General features: G+C 37.3%; 1 long non-coding RNA gene across 1 annotated transcript; it reads left to right on the plus strand.

Moving 5' to 3' along the window:
• The first annotated feature begins 363 nt into the window (after nucleotides 1–363).
• LOC107561409 (uncharacterized) lies at nucleotides 364–2,769 on the plus strand. The gene is made up of 4 exons (XR_001605846.1): nucleotides 364–485; nucleotides 788–924; nucleotides 2,063–2,194; nucleotides 2,318–2,769. It is a non-coding gene; the product is annotated as an uncharacterized lncRNA (long non-coding RNA).
• Nucleotides 2,770–25,051: the final 22,282 nt, after the last annotated feature.

Below are 25,051 nucleotides of genomic sequence, written 5' to 3' on the forward strand. Positions count from 1 at the left end.
GTCAATTCCTGGACCATTACACTTCCTATATAATTAACACTACTCCCACACAACAGTTTAAATGCATCTAGGCATGCCAATACTTTTGGGAGTTTTCCCCATATATCTTATTATCCTTTTTATGTTCTACAACAACTAAAACTCTATTATCTTATACGTTTTTTCAAATGGTTTAACTGGCTATCTGAATGCAAAATAATTATTTGAAGTGTCCACTGGATACATGTATTACCCTCTTGAGTTTTTTTTATGGGATTGATAAACAAAGCATTTATTTGCATGCATAAATACTAATTAAACCGTTTCTTCTAATCCTGCTACAGATATAATGGGCGCTGTGAACCGTCTTGATGATCTTACCATCTCCAATGTCACAAGACACATCTTGATCTTGACACACACATTTAAATGTATATTTATGAGGAACCTTGAGCATCCAAAGGCACAACTGTCAATAGCCTGAAGCAGATAATCTTGTTAATTAGGTATTATCTTCTTTTGTTCTTCTTTTCAAAGTGCTTGTCTCAAGTTCTCAATAACCCTTTGCTGGTTAGAGCGATTTCTGAACACAAAACGGTACTTATTTTTAAATATCAAAGATTTAGTCTGCGTATCAAAGATTCTGTCTGAAATATTAAGAGTTATTGACTTCTTGAAAACAGGGTATTGATAAAAGTCTGTGTAAGTGCAGGGAATCTAATATGTAGTTAAGGGCGGTCAATTCCCAAGTCGCCTTTGCCTCATATGGTGCCAATAATGACTGCATTAACACAGTGTTTCCCATCAGATTTGGTTTGCGGCTTGAAAATTAAATGTTGGTCCAGTTGCCCCTGATGTTTGAGAGGAACTGGCGCCATGAGAGATGAGATTATGAAACACCAGAAGCGCTTGGCGAAGTAAAACAGACAGGTGGTCATACGTGAGGTAAGTCAGAGATTACTCTCCAACACTGTGTAGGAGGCAAGTCCATTACTGCTTGACCCGTTAGGGTCATTTAAAGAAAAAAACAATCAATCAGGCGATCTAAAAGTGGAGGTGGCTGCTGAATTATAGAGGAAGGAAGTTGCTAAGAGCATGGAGTACAATGTTGCTGCACTTATGAAGTCTTTTCAGCCATGCTTTCTGGCTTTGGTTGAAGTCATTTGACCCCAGGAGATAAATAGTTCTTCTCACGTCTAAATGGCTTGGTTATTGCAACATTGTGTTGAGTAAATAAATCGTTGGCATTCCGATGCAATTTTGATGCTTAAAGAAATAAACATCATGCATAAAACTGTTGACACTCAATTACACAGAGGATGGTAAAACACAGTCATGCACCAAACTGTTCTATATACTTGACTATGTAGTCATTCTGTCTCTGAGTACTCATAGACCTCTCTGACCTTGTATTTTGCCCCTGGGTAATCACTGAAAATCTAAAAAAAGAGATTTTACTTTATTTTACTTCCTCTTTCAAAGCTCAGATGAAACATTGGATATTCAGTTGGTGTGGGTCAAGGGGGTCTATAATACCTGGAGAAAGCTGTTTGTTAGTATTCTCATCCATCCAAATAGCAGTTGATTGGTTGGTGTAGGACCTGCACGAATGTTTTTTTTTTTTTGACAGTGTCAACCTATTTTAAGCCAGTCACTTGAGCTGTAAATGGTTTGACAATGCTGACTGGTTGATGGCACCACAAGAATGTGCATAAGGACAAATATAAGCTTGTTTGAAGACATACTTGTCTTACAGTTGACATACATAGTCAACTGTGTTTGTGAGTTGATGAAATGCAAATAATTCCATTGAATGTAAAATGAAAATAAATAAATTGGGCTGCACAATACTTGCGATATATCTTGCATGATTATCAAATCAAATTCTGCAATTTAATTAAATTGTCAAACTGTAGTCTGCTGCGCCATGTATTTAGGAATGAATCACACAGTGCAGTTTTATTATAATTATCAAGTATTCATTTTTATTTTAAAGTACAATTGTAATGAAAGAAATAAAGAAAATAGGGACCCCTGATCAACAATAATATGATCCACCCCCCCCACCCCCTCTCCCTTCCAGATGGTGTAGTTACAGCATCTACCATAAGGGATTAAATGGGTCACACTAACCAGCCAAACGCTGCCCCTTTGGTTATGAATAAGTCTTTTTCAAACCCAAAATAAATGGACACCAGTAACTTATTTGCATCCAGTAAGTCAGTAATCTTTCTCTTGCAAATATAACCCAGTTCCTCTTTTCTGTATGTTGACATGCAGAGCTCAACTCTCTTTATTCTGTCTTCATAGTCCCTCTTTTGTACTCTTTTGTTGACAGCTCTGTGTTGCCTAATTCTTTGAAATCCCTCTTGAAGCCATTGCTGTGGCAAACAGTATGACAAGAAAAGCACTTTTCTGCATCAGAGTAGCTCACCCTTTGTCTACTGTGTGTGAGCACATCTCTCAGAGCATACATGTTTACATTGGCTATTTTGTGCCCGCAGATCTGAGTTTTTGAGCAGTATATATTGAAGAGTGTGTATTGTGCACTTTTTTATTTGTCAGATCAGGACTTTAGATTCTGTGTGTCATCTGAGGCTGAATATGAAACACACAACAGATTTGCTTCTGTATTCCCTGGATTTGGACCTACAGAAAAAGAGAAAGGAGAAAAAAAAGGAAAAAAAAGCCAGTGAATATTTTGAGTGTGTATGTGTCCTGTAAATGCTTTATTCAGAATGTAAAGTTTATTTCTCCACAATATTGATATGTGTACATAATATCTGTGGTTGCCTATAAGAAAGTAATTCAATAGCATCAGCATATGACTGCACGGTTGTTGGCTCTTTATTCTTGAGGTGCTTGTCCTTTATTTTGAGAATTAAAGATTTGATTTGAGGAATATTTTACCCAAAAATAAAAATGTGACTGTTTCTTCATCCGAACAAATTTGGGGAAATTTAGTATCACTTGCTCACCAATGGATCTGCAGTGAATGGGTGCCATCAGAATGAGAGTCCAAACAGCTGATAAAAACAACACAATAATCCACACAGCTCCAGTCTATTAGTTAACGTATTGTGAAGTGAAAAGCTGCATGACAGTAATAAATCCATTCAGATGTTTTTAACTTCAAACCTTCCAAAAAAAGTCCTCTATCCATTATTTTACTTTTCCCAGTGAAGAAGTTTTCTGAATCAGGAGAGAAATATGCACAGATCAAGCACCGTTTATAAGCGAAAACAGTGCAAAACCGTTCTAAACAAATATATCTGTGGATTTTGATATTAGAGGACAACAGGGAATTGTCTATTTCACTGGAGGAAGTGTTATTATGAAATACGGAAATTTCTTTTCACCTCACAAGGTGTTAATTGAGATGTTTATCATGTAGATTACTGGTGGATTATTGTGATGTTTTTATCAGCTGTTGTTTGGACTCTCATTCTGACGGCACCCATTCACTGCAAAGGATTGCTGAGCAAGTCATATAATGTTACATTTCTCCAAATCTGTTCCGATTTAGAAACAAACTCATCTACATCTTGGATGGCCTGAAGGCGAGTATACATTTTCAGCAAATTTAAATTTTGGGGTGAACTATTCTTTTAAAATACTAGAAATTCGGAATTATGGCAAAAGCGAGCAGAAGACGATACCTGGAGAAGCTTGCTCAAGGGCACAAGTTCATTGCTTATTCAGTTCAGGGCTCGAACCAGTAAATGCCCAGTTACCAGCCCTGAGCTTTTGGCCACTACACCACAAAGGCCTTTGATTCTGTTTGCCACCTTGAGCTGAAATCAACCTCTTATTTTCCCACTCCACCCTGTGTGTGTAGGAATAAGAAGGCTATACACAAAGGTAAAAGAGAGAGGTTCCGCAGACAGACCATTTTCATTCCAGGATTGTTTTCATGAAAGAAAAAACGGACATTAGTATTGCCAGACACGGCTGGAGAGAAACTGCTGGGTCCCCAGGCAGTCTCCCCAAGGGCTATAAACAGAAACCTGTAACTGGTAATATGAAAGCTGTATCTGATAGAGTCTCAGAGGAAATGTATTTCTTAGTATAAAATCAAAGAAATAAGCATCCTCAGTTTTATTTCTACAGGTGCACATAATGCAACAGACACAAGGTTTAAATGGAAGAATCTTAGGAACTATTGAATTACGCCATATACACAGAGATAGCGTCTCGGGTTACTTATGTAACCATGGTTCCCTGAGTAGGGAACGAGACACTGCGTCCTCTAGGGGTCGCTATGGGGAACGCCTCGTCGTGACTCGTATCTGAAGCATACATTGAAAAAACACCAACTCGTTGGCCGGCGACAGCCATGACGTCACTACCGGTGCGACTACAGTATAAATCGGTGCCGGGAGCTACACATCATTCACTTCTTCGTCTGAAGCTTGCGTCCGCAGCATGGCAAGAAACCTAGAGGACGCAGTGTCTCGTTCCCTACTCAGGGAGACTTTATTCTCCTCCTTGAAGCAAAAATCTATTTGTTTCCTGTCACCTCTAAACATCTATCCCAATCCGATCACAGTTCAGACATAATGATTGTGTTCCTGAAACCTCTAGCCTTTAATCTCTAGTAGCTCATAATTTCCTCTTCCCAGACCCCTTGATGTTTCAAATGCATAACAAATAAACAGCATTGCTGACGTTTTATTTTTTATTTTTTTATATACCTTAATATACTGTCCAGGTCTGTATCCTAGCAACAGTGGCATCCTGTCCATTCACACTGAGAAAGGAAGGTGTGAGTCCAGTCGAGTTGCACCTTCTGTAGATCATTTGCTTTAAAGTGAAAATTCTGTCATCGTCTGGCCATCCTCAAGACTTCTCTTCTGTGCTCAAAGAGGTTTTTATCAAAATGCCAAAGTCTCTCTTTGCCTGGTCTTGAGAGGTAGGACCTTTGACTAAATGACAGGACTTTAGATTCTGTGTACTTTAGGTTGTAATGTATAGGCATTCCTCAGATCCTTCACTTTTTAAAATGTATTCCTATAAGGAACCATCAGGACTTCTAAAGGCAGAGCAGTGAAGTGACACGTGGCCAAGTATGGTTACCCATACTAGGAATTAGTGCTCTGCATTCAACCCATCCTAAGTGCACACATACAGCAGTGAACACACACACAGAGCAGTGGGGGTTCAAGGGGACCTCAGTTGTGGTATTGAAGTTGGGAGAGAGCACTGGTTATTCACTCCCCCCACCTACAATTCCTGCCGGACCAGAGACTTGAACCTCTCTAACCTCTCTAACCATTAGGCCACGACTTCCCCACAAAGCAGAAACTGATGTGAAAATGTTAAGCAAAAGATTGGGGTTGGTAAGATACAGTTTTAAAAAAATGTTTCTTGAGGACCAAATCAGCATATTAGAATGATTTCTGAAGGATCATGTGACATTAGAGATGGCTGCTGAAAATTCAGCTTTGACATCACAGGAATAAATAAACAAATTTGAACAATATTACTGTTTTTACTTTTTGATCAAATAAAAGCAGACATTAAAAATCTTAATGACCCCAAACTTTTAAATAGTACATTGAAAAAACAAACAGACAAACATTTGGTGTCAAAACAAACCAAAAAAGGTACCACATTGAATTAAAAGTGACATTTTGAAGTAAAGACTGAAACTGTATTTTCTTGTAAAATGTACTCTAATAATCTTTATTTACTTTTTACAAAAAAAAAAAAAAGACAGTGTAGTGTATAATGACTTAAGTAAATAATGACAGAATTTTTATTTTAAATATTTTCAATGGCATAAAATAGAAATTCTTATTGGTAACTGGCTGTGAAATTCAGATGTAAAATAATCTGTTAACGCTAAATGAGACAAAGAAGTGAGCCTAGACTGCAGCTAGTGAACTACAAAAATAGGTGCATGACACACCTGCCTAGCAACAGCCCACATTCCCTCCCCCACTTACCACCAGTAGTATTTTTTTACATTTTGTTTTCAGTTGAGTGACTTCAGAACATAAGCAATGTGTCTGAATGTAAAATCTCACTCAGCCGCTGTGGCAGTTGCCCTGACAATGATCGCTCTTCCTGATCAAGTTACGGTTAGCTTTCAGCTCCCAAACTTACCTACACTCACCTCCTTTTGACCTTCTGTGGGCTACTGACTAAATCATTTCCTGAGTTCATTAATCTCATGCTAAGGAAGAACGCATTTCACTGCAAATGACAGCTCATGAGGTGATGCACGTTTGATAGAGGACATATTCATTCATCAAGGGAGCCTTTGTTTGATGGATATGCAGCTATCAGTGTTGGCTCTTACCCATCCATCATCTGCACGGAGGTCAGGCCTGAAGATCAGAGCCCAGTCACTTGCTAAAACGACCACTGTACTGCCATACTCTGAGTTGAAGTCACCTATAGTTTCATATCTTGTCAACAGGCCTCACAACTCTACATGACCTACATCTAAGAGTTGGTTCAGTCAGTTCATTTTAAACAGTCTTCTGTTTTGGAGCTTGAGGACAAGAAGCAAGTGAAAAATGGAAGTGCTTTTGCTTTTTTAATGATCATGAATGCACTTATATCCTTTGCCAACCAGAGTGGGAGTGTGTAAACTGAAAATAAATTATATTAATGGCTGTGATTATTTCTTTTTATTTATTCTGGTTCTAATAACACTCAAAATGTTAAAGAAAAAAACATGATTGAAATGAAATAAAGTGTATTCATTTTACAAAAATGTTATTCTTACACCATTATGGCCTCTGGTCAGTTGACTCCGAGACAATACAATGTCACTCCCAAATGAACAATACCAGAGGGTTAAAAGAACCAGCTCATAAGAGTCATTTGTTCCCGAGTCAGACTACACTGATTAAAACTCCTTGTTTTGAGTCACTGAAAATATGCTTTAAGAACGCTCTTTAATAATAATTTGTTCATGATTTTGGAATGAACCGTTTCCATTATATGTTGTTGTTTTTTTTTACCTGCAGCACACGATGACAACTCCATAAAAAGTTTCTTGCCATCATTTCCTGGAATACAGTGTTTGTGGCAAACCTACATTCTGAACTCAGGTAAAATATTTATTTATTAAAATGTTTATTTTGCTAATTGTGCTGAAAAATGATTTAAGGAAACGCTTGTGCAAAGCAATCGATTTTGCGATCAGTTTTGTCAGTCTGTCTTTCATAGGTGGGGCCATTCACACAGAACATGTTCTCAAATCTTTTATATTTATATATTTTCTATGTCATTCTTTTTAGCAACATCATATGACCCCTTTAATATTCAGAGAAAACATCTCAATGTCAGGGTTGGGGATGAAGGATGGAGCGATGACTCCATATTGCAGGAAGATAAGGGCTTTATTAAAGGCAGAAACAAAACAAACAAAAACTACTCCATAGGGGAAAAAACAGCTGGCAACTTAACTGGATGGCAGGACAAGGCACACGACAGGGAACATTCGACGACGAACTGGCACAGGACTGCAAACACAAGGACAATAAATAGAGAGCAAATGAGGAGGGTAACGAGGGAACACATGTTGGGCAAATTAACCAATAATCAGGTAACAAGATGGGTGGGGTCAAGACAATTGACATGAGAGCACATAGCACACATGAAACAAAGACAAAAGCCATGTGCTCACACAAAACAAAAGCACATGGCCAGCAAAACAATCACAAGCCATGTGCTTGAACAAAAGACATGAACACGCAGCTAATGAGAAAACTCATAAGCCGCGCGTTCACACAAGACAAGACAGCACTCAGCCAGCGAAAACCAAGCTGCATGCTACACAGCACAAGACATAAAAGCATGCAGCGTGCAACAACACAAGACAACACAAGAAAAGCACGCGGCTGAACACAAACCGCGTGCTACACAATACACAACACATGTGGACAGAAGAGCACACGGCCGAGCGAACTCGAGACCGCACGCTCCCACAACAGACTGAACATGGAGCGCGAGTGGCCGGACCACGACTCGAAATTGAAACTCAACCAGACATGAGTGCCGGGATCTGAACACCACACTCCAACATGAAACAGGACACACAGACAAGAGCGCACGGCTCGAGCACTCTCGAAGCCGTGCGCTCACATGAAAACAACGACACGGCGGGAGTGTCAGGGCCCTGTCATAAAACTATGAATTACACTAGACTGTAGTGAAAAAAGTGACAGAACCCTGACACTACCCCCCTCCTGGCGTCCCTAACGAGGAACACCAAAAACAAGACATGACAACACAAGACCAGCACCAACATAACAACACAAGACTGATACACAACAGACAACACAAGATGGGAAAAATCTAAACACAGAGACAAAGAGAGGAGGGAGGGAGGGGAGCCAAGCCAGTGCCAGCAGTATAGCCCAGAAAGTCATTAGAGGGACAAGGGAGGGGCGGGAGGGTTGAGCCAGGGAGGCTCAGGCAGTCCAGGAGTCCCGGGGAGCCAGGACGGAGCCGGAGGGATGAACCAGCGAGGCTCCAGCCTAACAGGAATGCCGGCAGACCACCAGGGCGGAGCCAGAGGGACAGACCATGGAGGCTTTGGCTTAACAGGAACCCTAGCAGACAGCCAGGGCGGGGCCGGAGGGATAGACCAAGCAGACTCTCCTGCTTCTGGAGTCCTGAAAGGGGTCTAAGGCGGCGCTGGGAGCTTGGCAGGCAGGAAGGGTGGAGCCAGTATCAAGGAGGGAGCCGGCATCAGGGAAAGGAGCTTTGGCGGCGCCGGCAGGGCAAGGAGCTTGGGCGGAGCCAGTAGGCCAGGGAGCACAGGCGGGGCCGGCAGGGCAAGGAGCTTGGGAGGGACCGGTAGGGCAAGGAGTTTGGGATGCGCTGGCAGGGCAAGGAGCTTGGGAGGGGCCGGTAGGGCAAGGAGCTTGGGAGGCGCCGGCAGGGCAAGGAGCTTGGGAGGGTCTGGCACGGCCTCCAGGCCAGCAGCGGGCTCCTGGACGGCCTCCAGGCCATGTGGGATGGAGGAAGCCTTTTTCCTCTTCCGTTTCCGAGACCGGGGCACTGTAATGTCGACGGCCACCTCTGGGGGCGCTGCAGCCTCTTCAGCCACCAGTGGGGGCTCTGCAGCTTTGTCAGCCACCACGGGCAGCACTGCAGTCTCCTTAGCTGGGGGACGTGCCAAAAACTCCACAAATCCCCCAAACGTCAGGTGGTCCAGCCCCCTCATTCTCCACCAGTTGAGGGGCTCATCAAGGGCGTAATTAAAGAGGTCCTTGAGGGCCGCATCATTAAATCCCAACCCTTCTGCAGCACCACTGAACTCCAGGGCAAAATTCCTCACGTCAGTCCCCTGTTGACGGAGGGAGCTCAAACTCTTAAATTGGAGCATGCGCTGGTAGTGGGGGCTGGAGAGAGTGGAGGCTGGTGGACGACCCAAACCCTTCTTCCGCTGAGTCCTCATGTGGGCCAGTTCGTTCTGTCAGGGTTGGGGATGAAGGATGGAGCGAGGACTCAATATTGCAGGAAGATAAGGGCTTTATTAATGTGTACACACATACTAACATGAAAACAAACAATATACAGTAAGCTGAAGAAATGAACAACTGACATCATCAAACAAGTATAGGACCATTTTACCAATCATCTGAAGACTCATCTGAACTGAAATTACAGGAACATGTGAGGTACTGCCACAGGTGAGTAAGTTCAATGTTTAATGAGAATCACATTTATCAATTAATGGGGAAACGTTTAAATAGCAAATTTATTTATAAACGAATTATTTAAACCTTTGTCATTAATGTGTTTCACTCTTTTACTGATTTGTGTGTGCTGCCATGATAGTTCAGACCGGTTTTTAGAAATTATTTTCTTATGATGTAAAATTTGGGAAATGCATTATCTATGATGGCTTAAATTTTATGATTTACATTTAAGTGTGATGCCAATGTTAAAATCAACCTATGAATTCGCTATTCTCAAAGGACTCATCTGAATACCTCTAACATTCACCAGTAAAGCGATTCCATTTATAAGAGTGCCCATATGTTGATATCACCAAAAATACTTATATATTTCCCTGTCTGCCACCTTTGACATCACAGCTCAGGATAGTCGCTTGTTTTACTGGTGCTCTCAGTGTTGTCCTAACAAAATTGTGCTGCTGCTCAAGAGTAAATACTTACATGGCATTTATGGTTCAGGTTATTGGGTCAGAAAAACCTGTCAGCAGAACTGGGTGCCTATAAGAAATAAATCAATTTTTAACTCGTCTACATCTGGAAGGTCAAACACCAGCCATGCATTGAGTGTCAGGGTTCTGTCACTTCGGTCTAGTGTAATTCATGGTTTTGTGACAGGACCCTGACATTCCTGTCATGTCGTTGTTTTCATGTGAGCGCGGGGCTTCGAGAGTGCTCGAGCCGTGCGCTGTCGTCTGCGTGTCCTGTTTCATGTTGGAGTGTAGTGTTCAGATCCCGGCACTCATGTCTGGTTGAGTTTCAACTTCGTGTCGGGGTCTGGACACTCGCGCAGGGTTCTGTCACTTCGGTCTAGTGTAATTCATGGTTTTGTGACAGGACCCTGACATTCCTGTCATGTCGTTGTTTTCATGTGAGCGCGGGGCTTCGAGAGTGCTCGAGCCGTGCGCTGTCGTCTGCGTGTCCTGTTTCATGTTGGAGTGTAGTGTTCAGATCCCGGCACTCATGTCTGGTTGAGTTTAAATTTCGTGTCGGGGTCCAGACACTCGCGCTCCATGTTCTGTCTGTTGTGGGAGCGTGCGGTCTCGAGTTCGCTCGGCCGTGCGCTCTTCTGTCCAATGCAGCTTGGTTTTCGCTGGCTGCGTGCTGTCTTGTCTTGTGTGAACACGCGGTTTATGAGTTTTCCCATTAGCTGTGTGTTCATGTCTTTTGTTCAAGCACATAGCTTGTGATTGTTTTGCTGGTCATGTGCTTTTGTTTTGTGTGAGCACATGGCTTTTGTCTTTATTTCCTGTGTGCCATGTGCTCTCATGTCAATTGTCTTGACCCCACCCATCTTGTTACCTGATTATTGGTTAATTTGCCCCACATGTGTTCCCTCGGTACCCTCCTCATTTGCTCTCTATTTATTGTCCTTGTGTTTGCAGTCCTGTGCCAGTTCGTCGTCGAATGTTCCCTGTCGTGTGCCTTGTCCTGCCATCCAGTCAAGTTGCCAGCTGTTTTTTCCCCTATGGGGTAGTTTTTGTTTGTTTTGTTTTGTTTCTGCCTTTAAAGGAATAGTTCACCCAAATAATAACATTTGCTGATAATGGTCTCACCCTCAGGACATCCAAGATGTTTATTTCTTCATCAGAACAGATTTGGAGAAATGTATCATTACATCACCAATATATCCTCTGCAGTGAATGGGTGCCATGGTATTTGTCTGGTAAATTTCATACTGTTTCCATTGATTTACTTTTGTGGTAGAGTTTTAGTAGTGCAAAAATCTACTTTTATCAGAGGTGAGATCAACATTTCTGAGTACACAAAAGTTTTGATTTCAATAAAGTAAAGACTGATTATGAATTGTGATGTTTTTTTTATGGCTAATACTCAAACACAGTCGGATGCAGTAAGCCATGAAATCTGCCCACTAACGCTGACAGATCTCAAGCAGCAAGTTTTGAAAGACCATGTTCATCTTTCCACCTGCTAGTTTTCTGATAACCATTCATTCGCGACTTTCCCATAAGATTACGTTTTCAAAGAGGCTCTTCAAAGCGTACATGTTATGGGTTTATATTTAATGAGAGTCTTCTTTGAAAAGCTCCCATCACTTTTGAGGTCTGGCAGCTTGAATTGCACACTGTGTAGAAAAGCTGACATTTCCTCTCTCCACCGTGGCACGCAGAGTGGAGTCGTGGTGGCTGGAGTCGTAACGTACGCGTCAGGCTTCAGCTGTTGTGGAGACTCAAGTGGATCCACCTGATGGTGAAGAAGCTAAATTAGACTGTCACTGTTGGTGGTTTTGGCGTTGATGATTATAATGATGATGATAATGACAACGATGATGACATTTATTTATTTTTATTATATTTATTTTTATATTTAGCAACCCATAGAACAACCCACAGTGACACAGGGAGACATTCTGATAAGCACCTCTTAGTAGTAAATGCATTTACAAAAAAAATTAAAAATAAGGCCTAGATGATATTTGAGTTTTGTTTGTATTGCATACAGTATATAAAACATACTCTTGCTGTCTTTCATCATTTTATATATTTATATTTAAAATATGTATAATATATTTATAGCATCTAATTATATTTTGGCTGTCAATATTATTATTATTTTTTTTTTTGAAAGAAGAATCTTATGCTCACTAAGGCTGCACATTTTGATTACAAATACAGTACAATTTAAAATAACTATTAATAAATTGCATTTATTAAATGCAATTTATTCCTGTGATGGCAAAGCTGAATTTTCAGCAGCCATTACTCCAGGCCTCAGTGCCACATGATTTTTCAGAAATCATTCTAATATGCTTATTTGGTGTTAAGAAACATGTCTATTATTATCATTTTTGAAAATAACTGAAGCATCAAGTTTGACAGTTGAAAACTGCATTTCATCAAAACTTCAACATTGTACACTATAGTAATTACCACTCAACTGATAAATAACTCTTAATAGCCAAAGCCATTTTTCCCTTGCATTTGGCTTGTGCCGAGTGTTAATGTTGTATCCCAGTGGCCAAATTGAGTTATTTTTTGATAAGAATGAATGATAGAAACATTCTTGTCCTTTTGAAAAACAATGTCAATTTAGCCCTCTAGAATCTAAAATGTAAAACACACGATGTCAAATTCCAATGTGTATGAAGTGATTTTTCCTCTAGTGTTACTTTGTGCTTGACTTGACCTCTAAAGATTAGACAAATGAGGACAGAATTAATGACTAAATGGGTGTGTAAACTGAGGTTATTTGCCAGAAGAAAGGTTGTTGTGCTGCTCCTGCGTGTATTGATGATGTTACACGATACGGCTGAGCCAACGTACCCAAGGCAACCTTTTTGAGTTTAATCTAATAAAGACGCAATATCAAATTATCTTCACATTTTCCACTTCAGTGTCAGCAAGAGATATTCTCACAGGTTTAAGTGTGCTATGACCTGTAATGGTGCATGCATATTCCTCTCAGGAATATGCATGCACAAAGCTCAATATTTATTGGCATTTTGCAGTCTGCCCTCTGTAGTTACAAAATAGTGTTAATGAGCAACCAAGGACTAAAAAAAAAATTAAAACAAAGAGCTCTTAAAACTTCTTGAACCAATGTCTGATCTATATTTAATAATGCATGCATATTTAAATGTGGAGTTTGGGGATTGTCAGAGAGAACGATTGAATAAATCTTACTACTACTAAGGGGAAGGTTTAAATGTGCACAATGCTTTGGCCCTGCAGACATCATCTTTTTAAATTTAGCTCTATTTCTCAGTCTTTAGAAGATGTCCACGAAGGGAAACGTCCTTATACTGCAGAGATCCTACGATCCAAACCACAAAGCATTCATGTCCATCTAAAATTGTTAAAGAAACCACAAAACGTGCCGTAAGTGTCTTTAAGGAGATACAAACAAATAGATGTGATTAAAATCCTACATAGTAATATAAGGGTAGATGGTTCTACCTGCAGTTTTACTCCATCAATATCTAAATTAAAGCAAAGCTGCAAAACTGTAATCCTCTCAACAGCAGGCCTCATTACTGACTGCCTCTCTCTATTGATAGACACTAAACAGCTCACGCATTTGCTCTGCTTTGTTCCATGTGGTGATGTTTGCTGAACAGACATTCCTCAGGTATACACTACTTCAAAGTATGAGATCCATACAGTGCGGCGCTAAGTCATTACCCTCTAAATAATCCCTGTATTCTGAATACGTCTCTTTAGAAACATTTTAAATCATTCATAAGGATTGTCCTCAGAGTTACACAAAAGAGAAAGTCCAGAGAATGAAGAAAGCTATAGATACAGCCTCCTTTATCCTATAGTCATATTCTTTACAACATGTACTAACACCTCTTACAGCTAGAGTGGTTCCTATTAGTAGGAAACTGTTGGCTGGATTGTGACCTTTTCACATTCATCCTGGTTCTTTAAATTTGCTTTTATCACATGCCAACAAGAAAAAAACAAGTAAATAATAAATGATACATTTCATTGACATGCACAGATTAAGTATTATTATTATTGTTGTTATTATTATTTTTGCTTGTAAAATATTATATAAAGAACATATAAAATATATATGGGTTATTCCTAACATCATTAGTCACATATCAAACCAAAAATCATATTTTCCCACCTCAGGCATTAAAGACCTTTAACTATTTTCATTTTTTTCAGATTTAGACACCTTTTTTTTCTTAACCCCATAACGAACAAAGTGGGATTGGTTTAAAAAGGATTTACACAGAATTTGTTATAAAACAAACATCTACCTGTACTGCTCATGTGTCCCCCATAACAATTTATTGATAGCAAATGTAATATTTATCGTAATTTAAAAATGTTTATAGGACTGAAGCTAAAAATACACAAATTGTGCGTCTATGGTCTCTTTACAATTTTGTAAAAAATATTTTTAATTTAGAAGTTTAACTAAAACCACAATTTTATTCTTTTAGCTCTTAACATGTCAGATGGTAATCAGCAAGAAATGCTTTCGTTCTTTTTTTTTTTTGGACAAAATTACAAAATGCTTGGTTTAAGACATTATTTTGTGCTAAAAATATTAAAATGCAATAATTATTTTAATTCATGATAACGAGCATACCAAAGTATTGTGAAAAGTTGCCAACAATTCATTTTGGTAAACCACCACTTTAAAAAAATCTGGGGGACTGAAATATTACCAAATCCCGGGAATGACCCATATATGAGGTTTAATCTGGCTGCCATTTTTGTCCTCTGTATAAATAAATAAATGAATAAAAAACACACCCTTGCATTGGTTCAAGTTGCAAAGATATTTACATATAGACTTTGGAGAAAAGCTCTGTCAAATGCTTAAATGTAATTCATCTATGTTGTGGCTGTAGTTTCAGTTTAAAGAAATTGTTGTGACCAGTATTTTGTTATTAGATAAATAACATTTCATCTCTCCCCCATTGAGTCTGGAATGATCATTAAAATGTTATTTTCAAATCATTCATTATCTTGTTACTGAATGTTTTATTCTAATTCTGTATGAACGCAGTGCTAATTAATAAATAAAAAAAAAAAGTGCAGATTTTTTTCCGGATCGCGATCAAAGTCCTTTTTCTTTCATTAGCTATTCTTGCGGTCTGTTTCTTCCTGCAGCCTTTGCCAATCAAACCTATCTTACCTAATCAAACACAGCAGTCGACAGAGGGTGGGCTCAGTCCAGACTGGTTTACAATGGGCCCCTCCAGCTTGGAGCAGTGGGTGTCTTTCTCAGTATGGTGAAAGTGTGCAGTACACAAATGTGAGCAAGAAAGAGATAGCCATGGAGTGTCAAAAGGGGAGACAGAGAAAAAAATGGAGAGAAAGTTATTGAATTCAGATGTTGAGAAAGGTCAGGAGCTTAGTGAAGTTTCTGTGGCGTTGTATATGAACTTCTGATATTGTTCATAAAGTACGGTAAAGTTAGGTTCAAAGAAAGAGGATACGTTTTGGCTTGAAAGCTATTTCTCTTTGCTATTGAAAATGTTGATCCCCCTGAACTCAAACATTAATTTTCTTTTGGGTTTGTCATTTGGGAAACAGAAGATGAAAGCTAAAAAGTATCGCATAACTTTCATTCACTTTTCCTCTGATATGCATCTATGACAAGATTCCTTAAGACAAAACTCATCTCTATTAATATCCAGTGGGGCCAAAAATGTCTGAGGCCGCTAGTGACAATGTTTCAGTTTTGCAATTCTAATTTACTACTACTTATTCAACACCAATTATGTTATCAGCATAACAATTTGAATAAAAGCTGAAGTAAAGAATTAACACATTTATCAATGTCTTGGTACTTGGTACATTCCACTTTTGCTTAAATGACAGCAGCACTTGTATTAAAACATGATGATCATGTTCTCAAGCATGATGTAAGAATGTTTAAAGAGCATCTTGTGCATCAATGGAAGCAAGATCATCTAACATGCTCTAATGTCACTCGTTCATTATTTGATTAGTAACCTTTAGTTTAAATAATGTAATATATATTATATAAAATATTTCTTTATTTTACATTATAACTATTTTCTGAAACCTCCAAACCACCTTTTCCCCCCCAAATAAATAAATAAATAAATAAATAAATAAATAAATAACTGTGGTCTCCAGTAGAGTAATAAATAAATAAATAAATAAATAAATAAATAAATAAATAAATAAATAAATAAATAAATAAATAAATAAATAAATAAATAAATAAATAAATGTGGTCTCCAGTAGAGTTGTCATTTACTAAAACTACAACAATAAAAAAACAATACTTAAACTAAAATAAACATGAAAGGAAATAAAATGTAATGCATATATATGTATATATATATATATATATAAAAAAACAAAAACTTACATTTATTTTATTTCAGCTAGTTGCCTAATAAACAACAACAACAACAAAATACAACAACTAAAAGTTAATAAAAATGGTAGACATACAGCTAATATAAATGACAAAAATGCAACAATATTACTAAAATGAAAAAAGAAAGAGAACAGACAATAAGAATAAATCAAATTTAAAATATTAACAAAACATATAATAGTATATCAATGCCCCTAAAATAACACTGGTGTCCATGGTTGTGCAAAATCCAGAATTGAAGAAATGGCTTTCAATGCATGAGTTTGACTTCTAAGTAAACTGGAAGTTGGATTTGAATAACAGGAAGAGGAATAGCTAATGCATTCTGGGAAACAAAGTTTCATTTCTAGTTACAAATGACAGTTATATGAATTTAGTTGAATTTCAGTTGCAATGTTTTGCAACCTCAATTCAAATTCAAGAACTGATTTGTTATTCTAAATAATGCAGAACCCTGGTGGTCTCAGACTTTTTGACCCTGCCTTTGGCTAAATGCAGTGAAATAAATTCATAAACACAAGTATTTGCCATGGCTCACTTAAAAATATAGCATTTTCCTTATCTTTGTTCTAGAGAGAGTGAATGGTAGTGCTGCTGCTGCACAGGTGTTTGTGTCCGCAGCAGAGAGGACCTGACTCATTTGTTACAGGCTGTTCCACCTCAGAAAGGTGAAGCCACTGTGAATTGGTACTGCTATCAAAAGCCTTGTTTTCTAAGATGTTTTTCTAGCGCAGACCTACGGGGACCTCTTCACAAGTATATTATATCCAGTCCGGGCCTTATCATCCATCTTTTCTTAAGTTGCTCTCCAGCTTCCATCATCTATACAAATGATGGAAGCTGCCCGGCTGCTGACTTAATTCGACCGGCGAAAGGTGAGAGGTGCTTCTACCTTTGCAGAATGAGTTTTCAAAAACTCAGTATTTAATTTATGTGACGAGGTTGTATTGTGTGATGGAGAAGATTGCCAAGCTCAGACATTTTTCTCTTTTAAATATATAATCATTTTGTGAGTTTCGACCTGCCCTTGCGAAGTTATTGACAGAGCAGATTTTTTGCCAAGCTATGAAAACCCAGCGTATGAATATGTATCCACGCGTACCTTCAAAATAAGCTATTACAAAAAAGCAAAACTTGCTTCAAATTCTGTTCGACCTCATAAGCTCTGGGTTATGGTTCTGATTAGACCTTGAAGGCAAGGCTGGCAGATTCATAATACTGGATAATCAACTGCACAAGGTTTTTTGGCCTAGCCAAATTCTCATTTTTTTATATTCCTGTCATAGATGCAGACAGTGAGATAGGTCAAGCATTTCATATGATGAAATGGATGTTGCTTCCCATTCAAGAAATTGAATCTCAAACCCTCCTGAATAGCCCTGCATATCTTTTGAGGATATTTCAAACAAAATAGAAGTTGGAAGGGAGCACACGGTTCCTCCATCCTTGGCAGCCATGATGAACCATGTCTGAAGTAAATTTTCTCTCCCTCTTTGTGCCAGATTCACTTGACTCTTAATCAGCAATGAAAGCCAGTATCACAAAAGCTCTGTACTCTGTTCAAGGCTGTTTCATTCTTTTTAGACAAGAAAAGAAACAGAACAGAGAAATAGTTTGGATGCCATTAAATAAGAGATTATAAACAGCAAGTCTGAGAACGTTTGCAAACACGATGGCCTTTCTTCACATCAGGGGTGGATTTAGTGAATTGGGGGCCCCAGGCAAAATATGGGAATGGGGACCTATATATTTGCACATTTTCCTAGATCAACCTTTTTGTTGTGATGCTTGCTGCTGCACAATGGTGCCCCACAGTTGTGTCCAATGATTCTACATTTTTCATGTACATGTTATAATGGCTTTCTTTCATGCTGTAGACCATGCAATAGAAACTGATTTACAGTTGAGATACAGGTTTTCACAAAAACAAAATAAATAATAAAATGATAAACCTCACACTTGAGCATTTAAACCAGGGGTGAGTCAGAAGTATAAATTATTATATTAATTTAAAACAGGGTTATGTGGGTGGATTTTCGCATTGGTCTGAACAAAAACTACAGACTGGATTATTAAAAATGAACATTCATTCTCTGCCAGTAGGAGGCGCTTTTGGAACATCAGAAATAGAATGAAAAGAGTGTGAAAAATTATAGCCTATATTGACGAGGAAAGTCCACTGATGAGTTACCATCGTCAGCCTGTGTGCAAAGGCTGTCTAATTCTAAACTTTAAAATACATTTATTTTTTATTTTAACTACAAATTTAAAAAAATAATGAAAAGGCAATTATACATTTACACACCTTAGGATTATATCAACCAAAAAAGTAACTGCGTATGTGTCCTCTACTTGGTTCCTTCTCATTAATGAGTAAGCGGCATTTAAAACAATTATAAACATATAATACACACTGTTTCTCAATATTTAATTACAGCTTCAGATGCATGCTATTTTCATCTCCTTCAAGCAGCATACACAAAAAGCATGTTCAACTTGATTAAAAACAAGCTAAAAGCAGCCAACCCCACTTAAGCTAATTAAGATGGCTATATTTTAAAGTAACAGATGATATAAGTAATTTTTACATTTAAAGAAGCATTTATCTGGCACAAAAACAATGAGGATTGACAGCTCGGTTAGGCTGACAGTAATAAATGTACACAAAACAGAACTAGAGAAACACTGAACTTTTTATATCCGAGGTATGGTGAACAACAGCATTTAAATACAAAAAAAAACAAAAACATTATGTATTTGAATGTCTGCATTATTGGGACTCAAATTAACTGTCCAAATGAACATGTATTCCTAATGGAACACTTAAAAGGAGTTTATGAAAATTGTACACTGTAAATAATTTGTTTTTCAAATTTGTAAATACACTTTATTAATTTATTTATTGGAATATATTTTACAAGATAATTCGATTTTAGTCTTTCTACTTCAACTTTTCCATTTATTTGACATTGTGAATTTTACCAGCAATTTCTATGTGAAAACTATTTCTACATTTTATTTTTCAGTGTATGCTTCAATGTGAGTCTATGAGAGCATTATTGAGCACTTATCTTGTCTTTTGCACAAATGCATTTATAAACAGTGCACAATTTCTGAGATTGGTTATTTATTTTCATTAAGATATTTGACTGTACAGTAGTGTTTTGAGAGGCAGCCTTTGGGAGCAACACTGCAGAGACCAAAATACACAAGAACATTTGATCTGAACACACTTTGCCATTGATATCCAACATCTGTGCTTCACTCTTGAAAGGCACCAATTGCTACCAGCGCGCTGGCATGAGTTTCGGGGTTTTTTCAGAGATTATGCTTAGGAGCCAAGATCTATTACGAATGATCAGAAACATAGAGCTTTCACTTCAGCCTGAGATCCTTTGCATCAGGGCAATTCACTCTAAAACAGCAATATCCACAGGAGAGGACAGTGAAATACTAGTAATATAAAACCATTCATGTGTGTGATAGCTTCTTTAATGAATCGTTGTGAGTAGTTTCCCCAGACAGAGGAGTCTTGTGCCTGAATATCTGCTCTTATTTCTCACGACACATCAACTGTGACAGTCAAATGAGATTTGTTGTAAATCTTTTGCTTGTAGCAGTGTGTAGTCTGACAGACTTCAGAATGCACATGTAAAGTAAGGCATCTTACATGTATTACTCTTACTGGATGTTCAGTGCTTTTGAAACACAACTTTAAGAGTTTTTGAAAATTATAATATGATTTCACTGGTTTTATGAATATGGGTACTGTTTTAAAGTATACTACCTCTTAAACATATATATATATATATATATATATATATATGATGAAACCATGAAAATGTAGTGCAAAGGAAAGCTCAAGTGGATTTCTGTAGCTGGATTGCTGTTTTGATCTATTTTTAGAGCCAAAATGATATCCAACATATGTATTCCTGTACTTTCAACTCTGTCAGATCTTGATGTATGACAGTTCTTCACCCAGGGACGTGGTTTTTACAGCAGAATATTACCTATAAAAGTAAGGCCATGAGGAAAGCTCTAAATATAGCTGTGTGAATGTTGATATGGTCTGCCTTTGTTCTCCCTCTCTATGCATTTTCAAAATAAAGATAAACTTTTTAGAGGATATCCAAATATATTAAATTTGCCCTCAGCATCACGGGTGAGCTCGTTTAAATCTGACATAGCGCATATACAGAGACACCACACAAAAGAAACTACAAAGTGAAATGAAATATGTAAGCTGACAGCGAGAGTTACAAAACCCACCAAACTTGATTAAAAATAAAATAAATGTGTCTATAAATGTGAACATCATAGATGCAAACTGTGAAAGTTACTGAAGATTTTATGTAACTGATTCAATTTCCTTTTTATCAGACTTTGGTCTACTCGTCTGTGAAATGTATGCACTTGTAAGAACCGTACCACCCAGTGGTCCCCTAGAAGGAATAATGACTTCCCGAGAGAACCGCTGGGTCTAAAATCCGCTCCAGTTATATGATCCGGCCCTCCTGTAGAACGTCTATCCATTACTGACCCCCACAATTAGCACAAACTTCCATATTCACTCCAGCTGTGGAGGAGATTCACTAGGAAGAAGCATATGGTCAGGGGTGAGAAACCAAGTAGGACAGGCAGTAATTTTTGCAAAGAAACAAACACTAAGGCTGTGGGACGTTCAGCCAAGCTTCAAAGTCAGGAGGAAAATGCTCCACAAAGGCCAAACACAAAGAGAGACTCACCTCAAAGACTCAAAGGCAGAACAAAGGGAAAAAAGAATCAAAAAGAAGCTGAAGGGCCTGATATTGAATATAGCACAATATCGCAATTTCACATCTCAATAAAAGTGCACTAGGAGAGAGCTGATATAAATCTAGGTATTGACTGAATTCTGATATATTGATATAATTTAATTTTTAAAATTTAAAAATAAATAGATAAATACAGGTTTTTGTACAGCTGTACATAACCAAACCAAAACATCAGTTGACAAACTGCAAAAAAGTCATGTATTTTATTCTTAGTTGTTGTTTATTTATTATATTAAAATATTATACAATTAAGTATTTTAATTACATTTGACTTCCTCACCCATGTCATTTTCAATCGTATGCTGTCTCAAACCTTAAAAGTAAAATTTGATGGGCCTTTTGTGGAGTTTTACAGCTGTGGTCACTATAAACACTCATTGTAAGATTTTATATAACAATTTTCAAAACAATAAATTGTTGAAAGTAGAAAATTGTGTTAAATTGGAATGAATCCTGAGTTTAGTTGTCCTTCTCCTGCTGGCAAAGAGTGTTTTACTCATAAAGGATAAACTTCACTAAATGTTGTCAGATTACAGGGGAAAAGTAATAGTCTAAGAAAAAATACCTTCTCAAGATTCTGCTGTAGGGATGTTTAGATATTTTTATGGAAAACAAGGCAAAATACTCAATAAGATCACTTTAAAAACTGTTTGCTAAATCTGCTCTCCCAAACTTTTTCTCTCCATCTGTTCCCCACTAACATTTAAAGTGATAAAATTGTCTGGACACCATGAAGCACATATCACGTACAACGTGATTTTACTTTTACTTTTGAAGTAACAGAGAGTCATGCATTATTTAGACATCCCAAGCAATGCAAAGCTCCCTCTCCAGTCACCTCAGAACATTTCTGGAACATATGCTTTAAATACGGGTCATTCAGAAACCCTTACGGATTCATGAGCACATTAACATATGGCCGTTCAGAATCATTCTTATTTAAATATTCAGCAGCTTAACATGCCCTGATGAACAGCAGCGTGCATTATGCATGCCACAAAATAACACACTAAAAAGTGTAGAACATGGAGCCTTTAAATGGCATCTACTGTAAAAAATGATTTTTCAAAGTTGTAAATAAAGATAACTAGAGTGTGTTTTAGTGAAAAAAAGTATTTTTACTTCCAAATGTAGCATTCAGTGTGTTATACTTGCAGTTGCTTTGTAATTGTTGGTAAAATTTATTAACAATTTCAGAGTGGAATTGTTTCTACACCATTGTCCCTCATGTATATGCTGCATACTCAGCATACAGTTATTCCCAGATCTGATTTGAATATGTTTTGGCATCCAATGTCCAAACACGATCAAACCATGTCATGTTCTTTCAGCTTCTACTTGGATTGAATTTTTACCATAGCATTTTTGTAATTATTAATTCTACAGTCTTTTTACTTATTCAGCTACATGGGAAGAAAAATAAATTATTTAAAATGTGACAAGCAAGTGTTGGTAACATACATTTCATTTCTTCAGACATATTTCTAGTAGCTGCTCAGTCAGCTGAAACAATAGTGTGATGCTGACATTAATGTGCCATGAAAACAAACATGAATCAGAACTTTCTAGATATTTCCATTCACATACTGTAAGAACATTCACCTCAGTTTGGTGAGTGAATGTAATGATGATGTTTGTGACTGGCTGTAAACTCCATACATCTGTCTCCTTATATAAAGCAATTAAATGATAACAGATATATGTACAACACGGTCAATTTCGGGAAACACATTTAAATTGATCTTCTCTGAAATCAATGGGCTGTGTTTGAAAACAGCTGTCGGTGGCAAAATTGAAAATATCGAGCTGCATTTAGCTAAACTACCTCCTTAAACATTAGGTTAATTTGTTGCACAAATAGCAATACAACAGTAAGAGTGAAATTAATCTATGTGATTGGATATAGACAACATCTGCACATACACATATAGAGATTTTATTGTTTTTAGTTAAGACAGATAGTAAAGAACTATTACTATTAAGATACATTATTATGTTTATTACTTCCTTTTTCTCTTTTATTATGCTTTTTTTTTCTCCCTTTAGAGCTTGATACAGTAGATGTGTTACTATAAATGTAGATGTATGGAAAAATACTGCAAGAATGAAAAAACAAAACATTAATTTGACCAATTATACTATTAAACGTTTTGCAATTTCAAGTTTACAGTATTTCAAAAATTATATTTTATGTTACCGTTAATTAATTCCATTTGTGTCACTAGTGTATGTGTAAACATTACATTCTTTTATGCTGATACATTTATTTACAACCACAGCTTGCTGCTTCCCTGAGCAGTTGTTTATTAAACAGCATTATTATTATCATTATTATAACCTCTATTATTTTGATTGCATATGTTTGGCCATCATCCAGTTCATTACTATGGTAAGTGACAGTTCACCCTCTATTAAGCAAAGACTAATGTTGCCATTTTATTCTCCATCTTGTTGTGCTGCACTTTTATAGCTCCTGTTTATGCACTTTACTACACATAATTGCAAATAATGCAGTTTAAAATGAGCCCTTTTGTAAAGAATGTGCAAGGTAAATCTAAACAAGTAGAATGGGTGCAACCATTCAAGCGACTACTGCTGGTCTTTTAGAAGAACCAGATGAACCATGTTCGGTCATTGGTTGAGTACAGAATTTGAATGGGGATTGTTGAAGTCACATAAATGAAACTTCTGATTGTTTGCTCTTTGAACCACACACATTGATTCTGTCAAGACATAAAAGATGAAAACCTGTTGAAGCAAAAAATGAACCCACTCAGCTAAAATGCTGTAAAAAAATATTTAGAGAGATATATGCAATATACTGTAGCAATGTTAAACAATACTCATGGAAACAAGTTATATTCTCATATGCTCATATTTGGTTACACTCTATTTCAATAGTCTACTTTGAACATTCTACTAACTAAGAGAAACTCTGAGTTAGTAGAAACTCTAAGTAACTTTGTAACTATGTCAGCTAACTCTCATTAGAGTATTAGTAGACTATTAGCTTAGGGTTAGTATAAGTTGACATGTCTTTGCAAAGTTATTTATAGTCAGTAGAAGGTCTGTTTGTGAACCATCAAAATAAAGTGTTGACAAAATGAACTATTAAGCGAACAGTCGACTAATATTCTAATGACTAACAGTTTACATGTGGTTGCAAAGTTACTTACAGTTAGTAGACTATTTAAAGTGGACTATCAGAATAAAGTGTTATCTTACTTTTGGTTAACACCACTAACCCTTGCGCTCATGCAAAAAAAATAGCATTGTTTGTGGATCATTGAGGCCTAAAACTATTGCTAAAAGCAAGAAACCAAAAATTAAGAAAACAAAAAATGTATCCAGTATTTAGTAACTGTATAGCACAACAGTACATTTATAAGCACATTTTTGTAGGCTGTTAATTTTTAGGGAACTTCAAGTGTAACGAGGCGGGGGAAAAAAAAAACAATATTTACAAAAATTATCTAAATATTCTTGGGGAAAGTTATAATACTCTGTATGAGCAAAGTCAGTAAGTTTTAGTCCAATGCAATAATATATGTGGGGTGTGGGGGGGTGGGGGGAGTCATGTGTGAGTAAAAATGATCGAGAAACAACATGAGGGCTAAGAATTTTGAGTGGTGATGCTTGGGGTTAGTTAACAGAGGAGAGTATGAATAATGATGTTATATGTAATGTTATTTTTAGACATGATACAGCACAAAT

This window comes from Sinocyclocheilus grahami, unplaced genomic scaffold, assembly GCF_001515645.1.
Source record: "Sinocyclocheilus grahami isolate Dianchi unplaced genomic scaffold, SAMN03320097.WGS_v1.1 scaffold771.1, whole genome shotgun sequence".
In the NCBI taxonomy this organism is placed as follows: domain Eukaryota; kingdom Metazoa; phylum Chordata; class Actinopteri; order Cypriniformes; family Cyprinidae; genus Sinocyclocheilus; species Sinocyclocheilus grahami.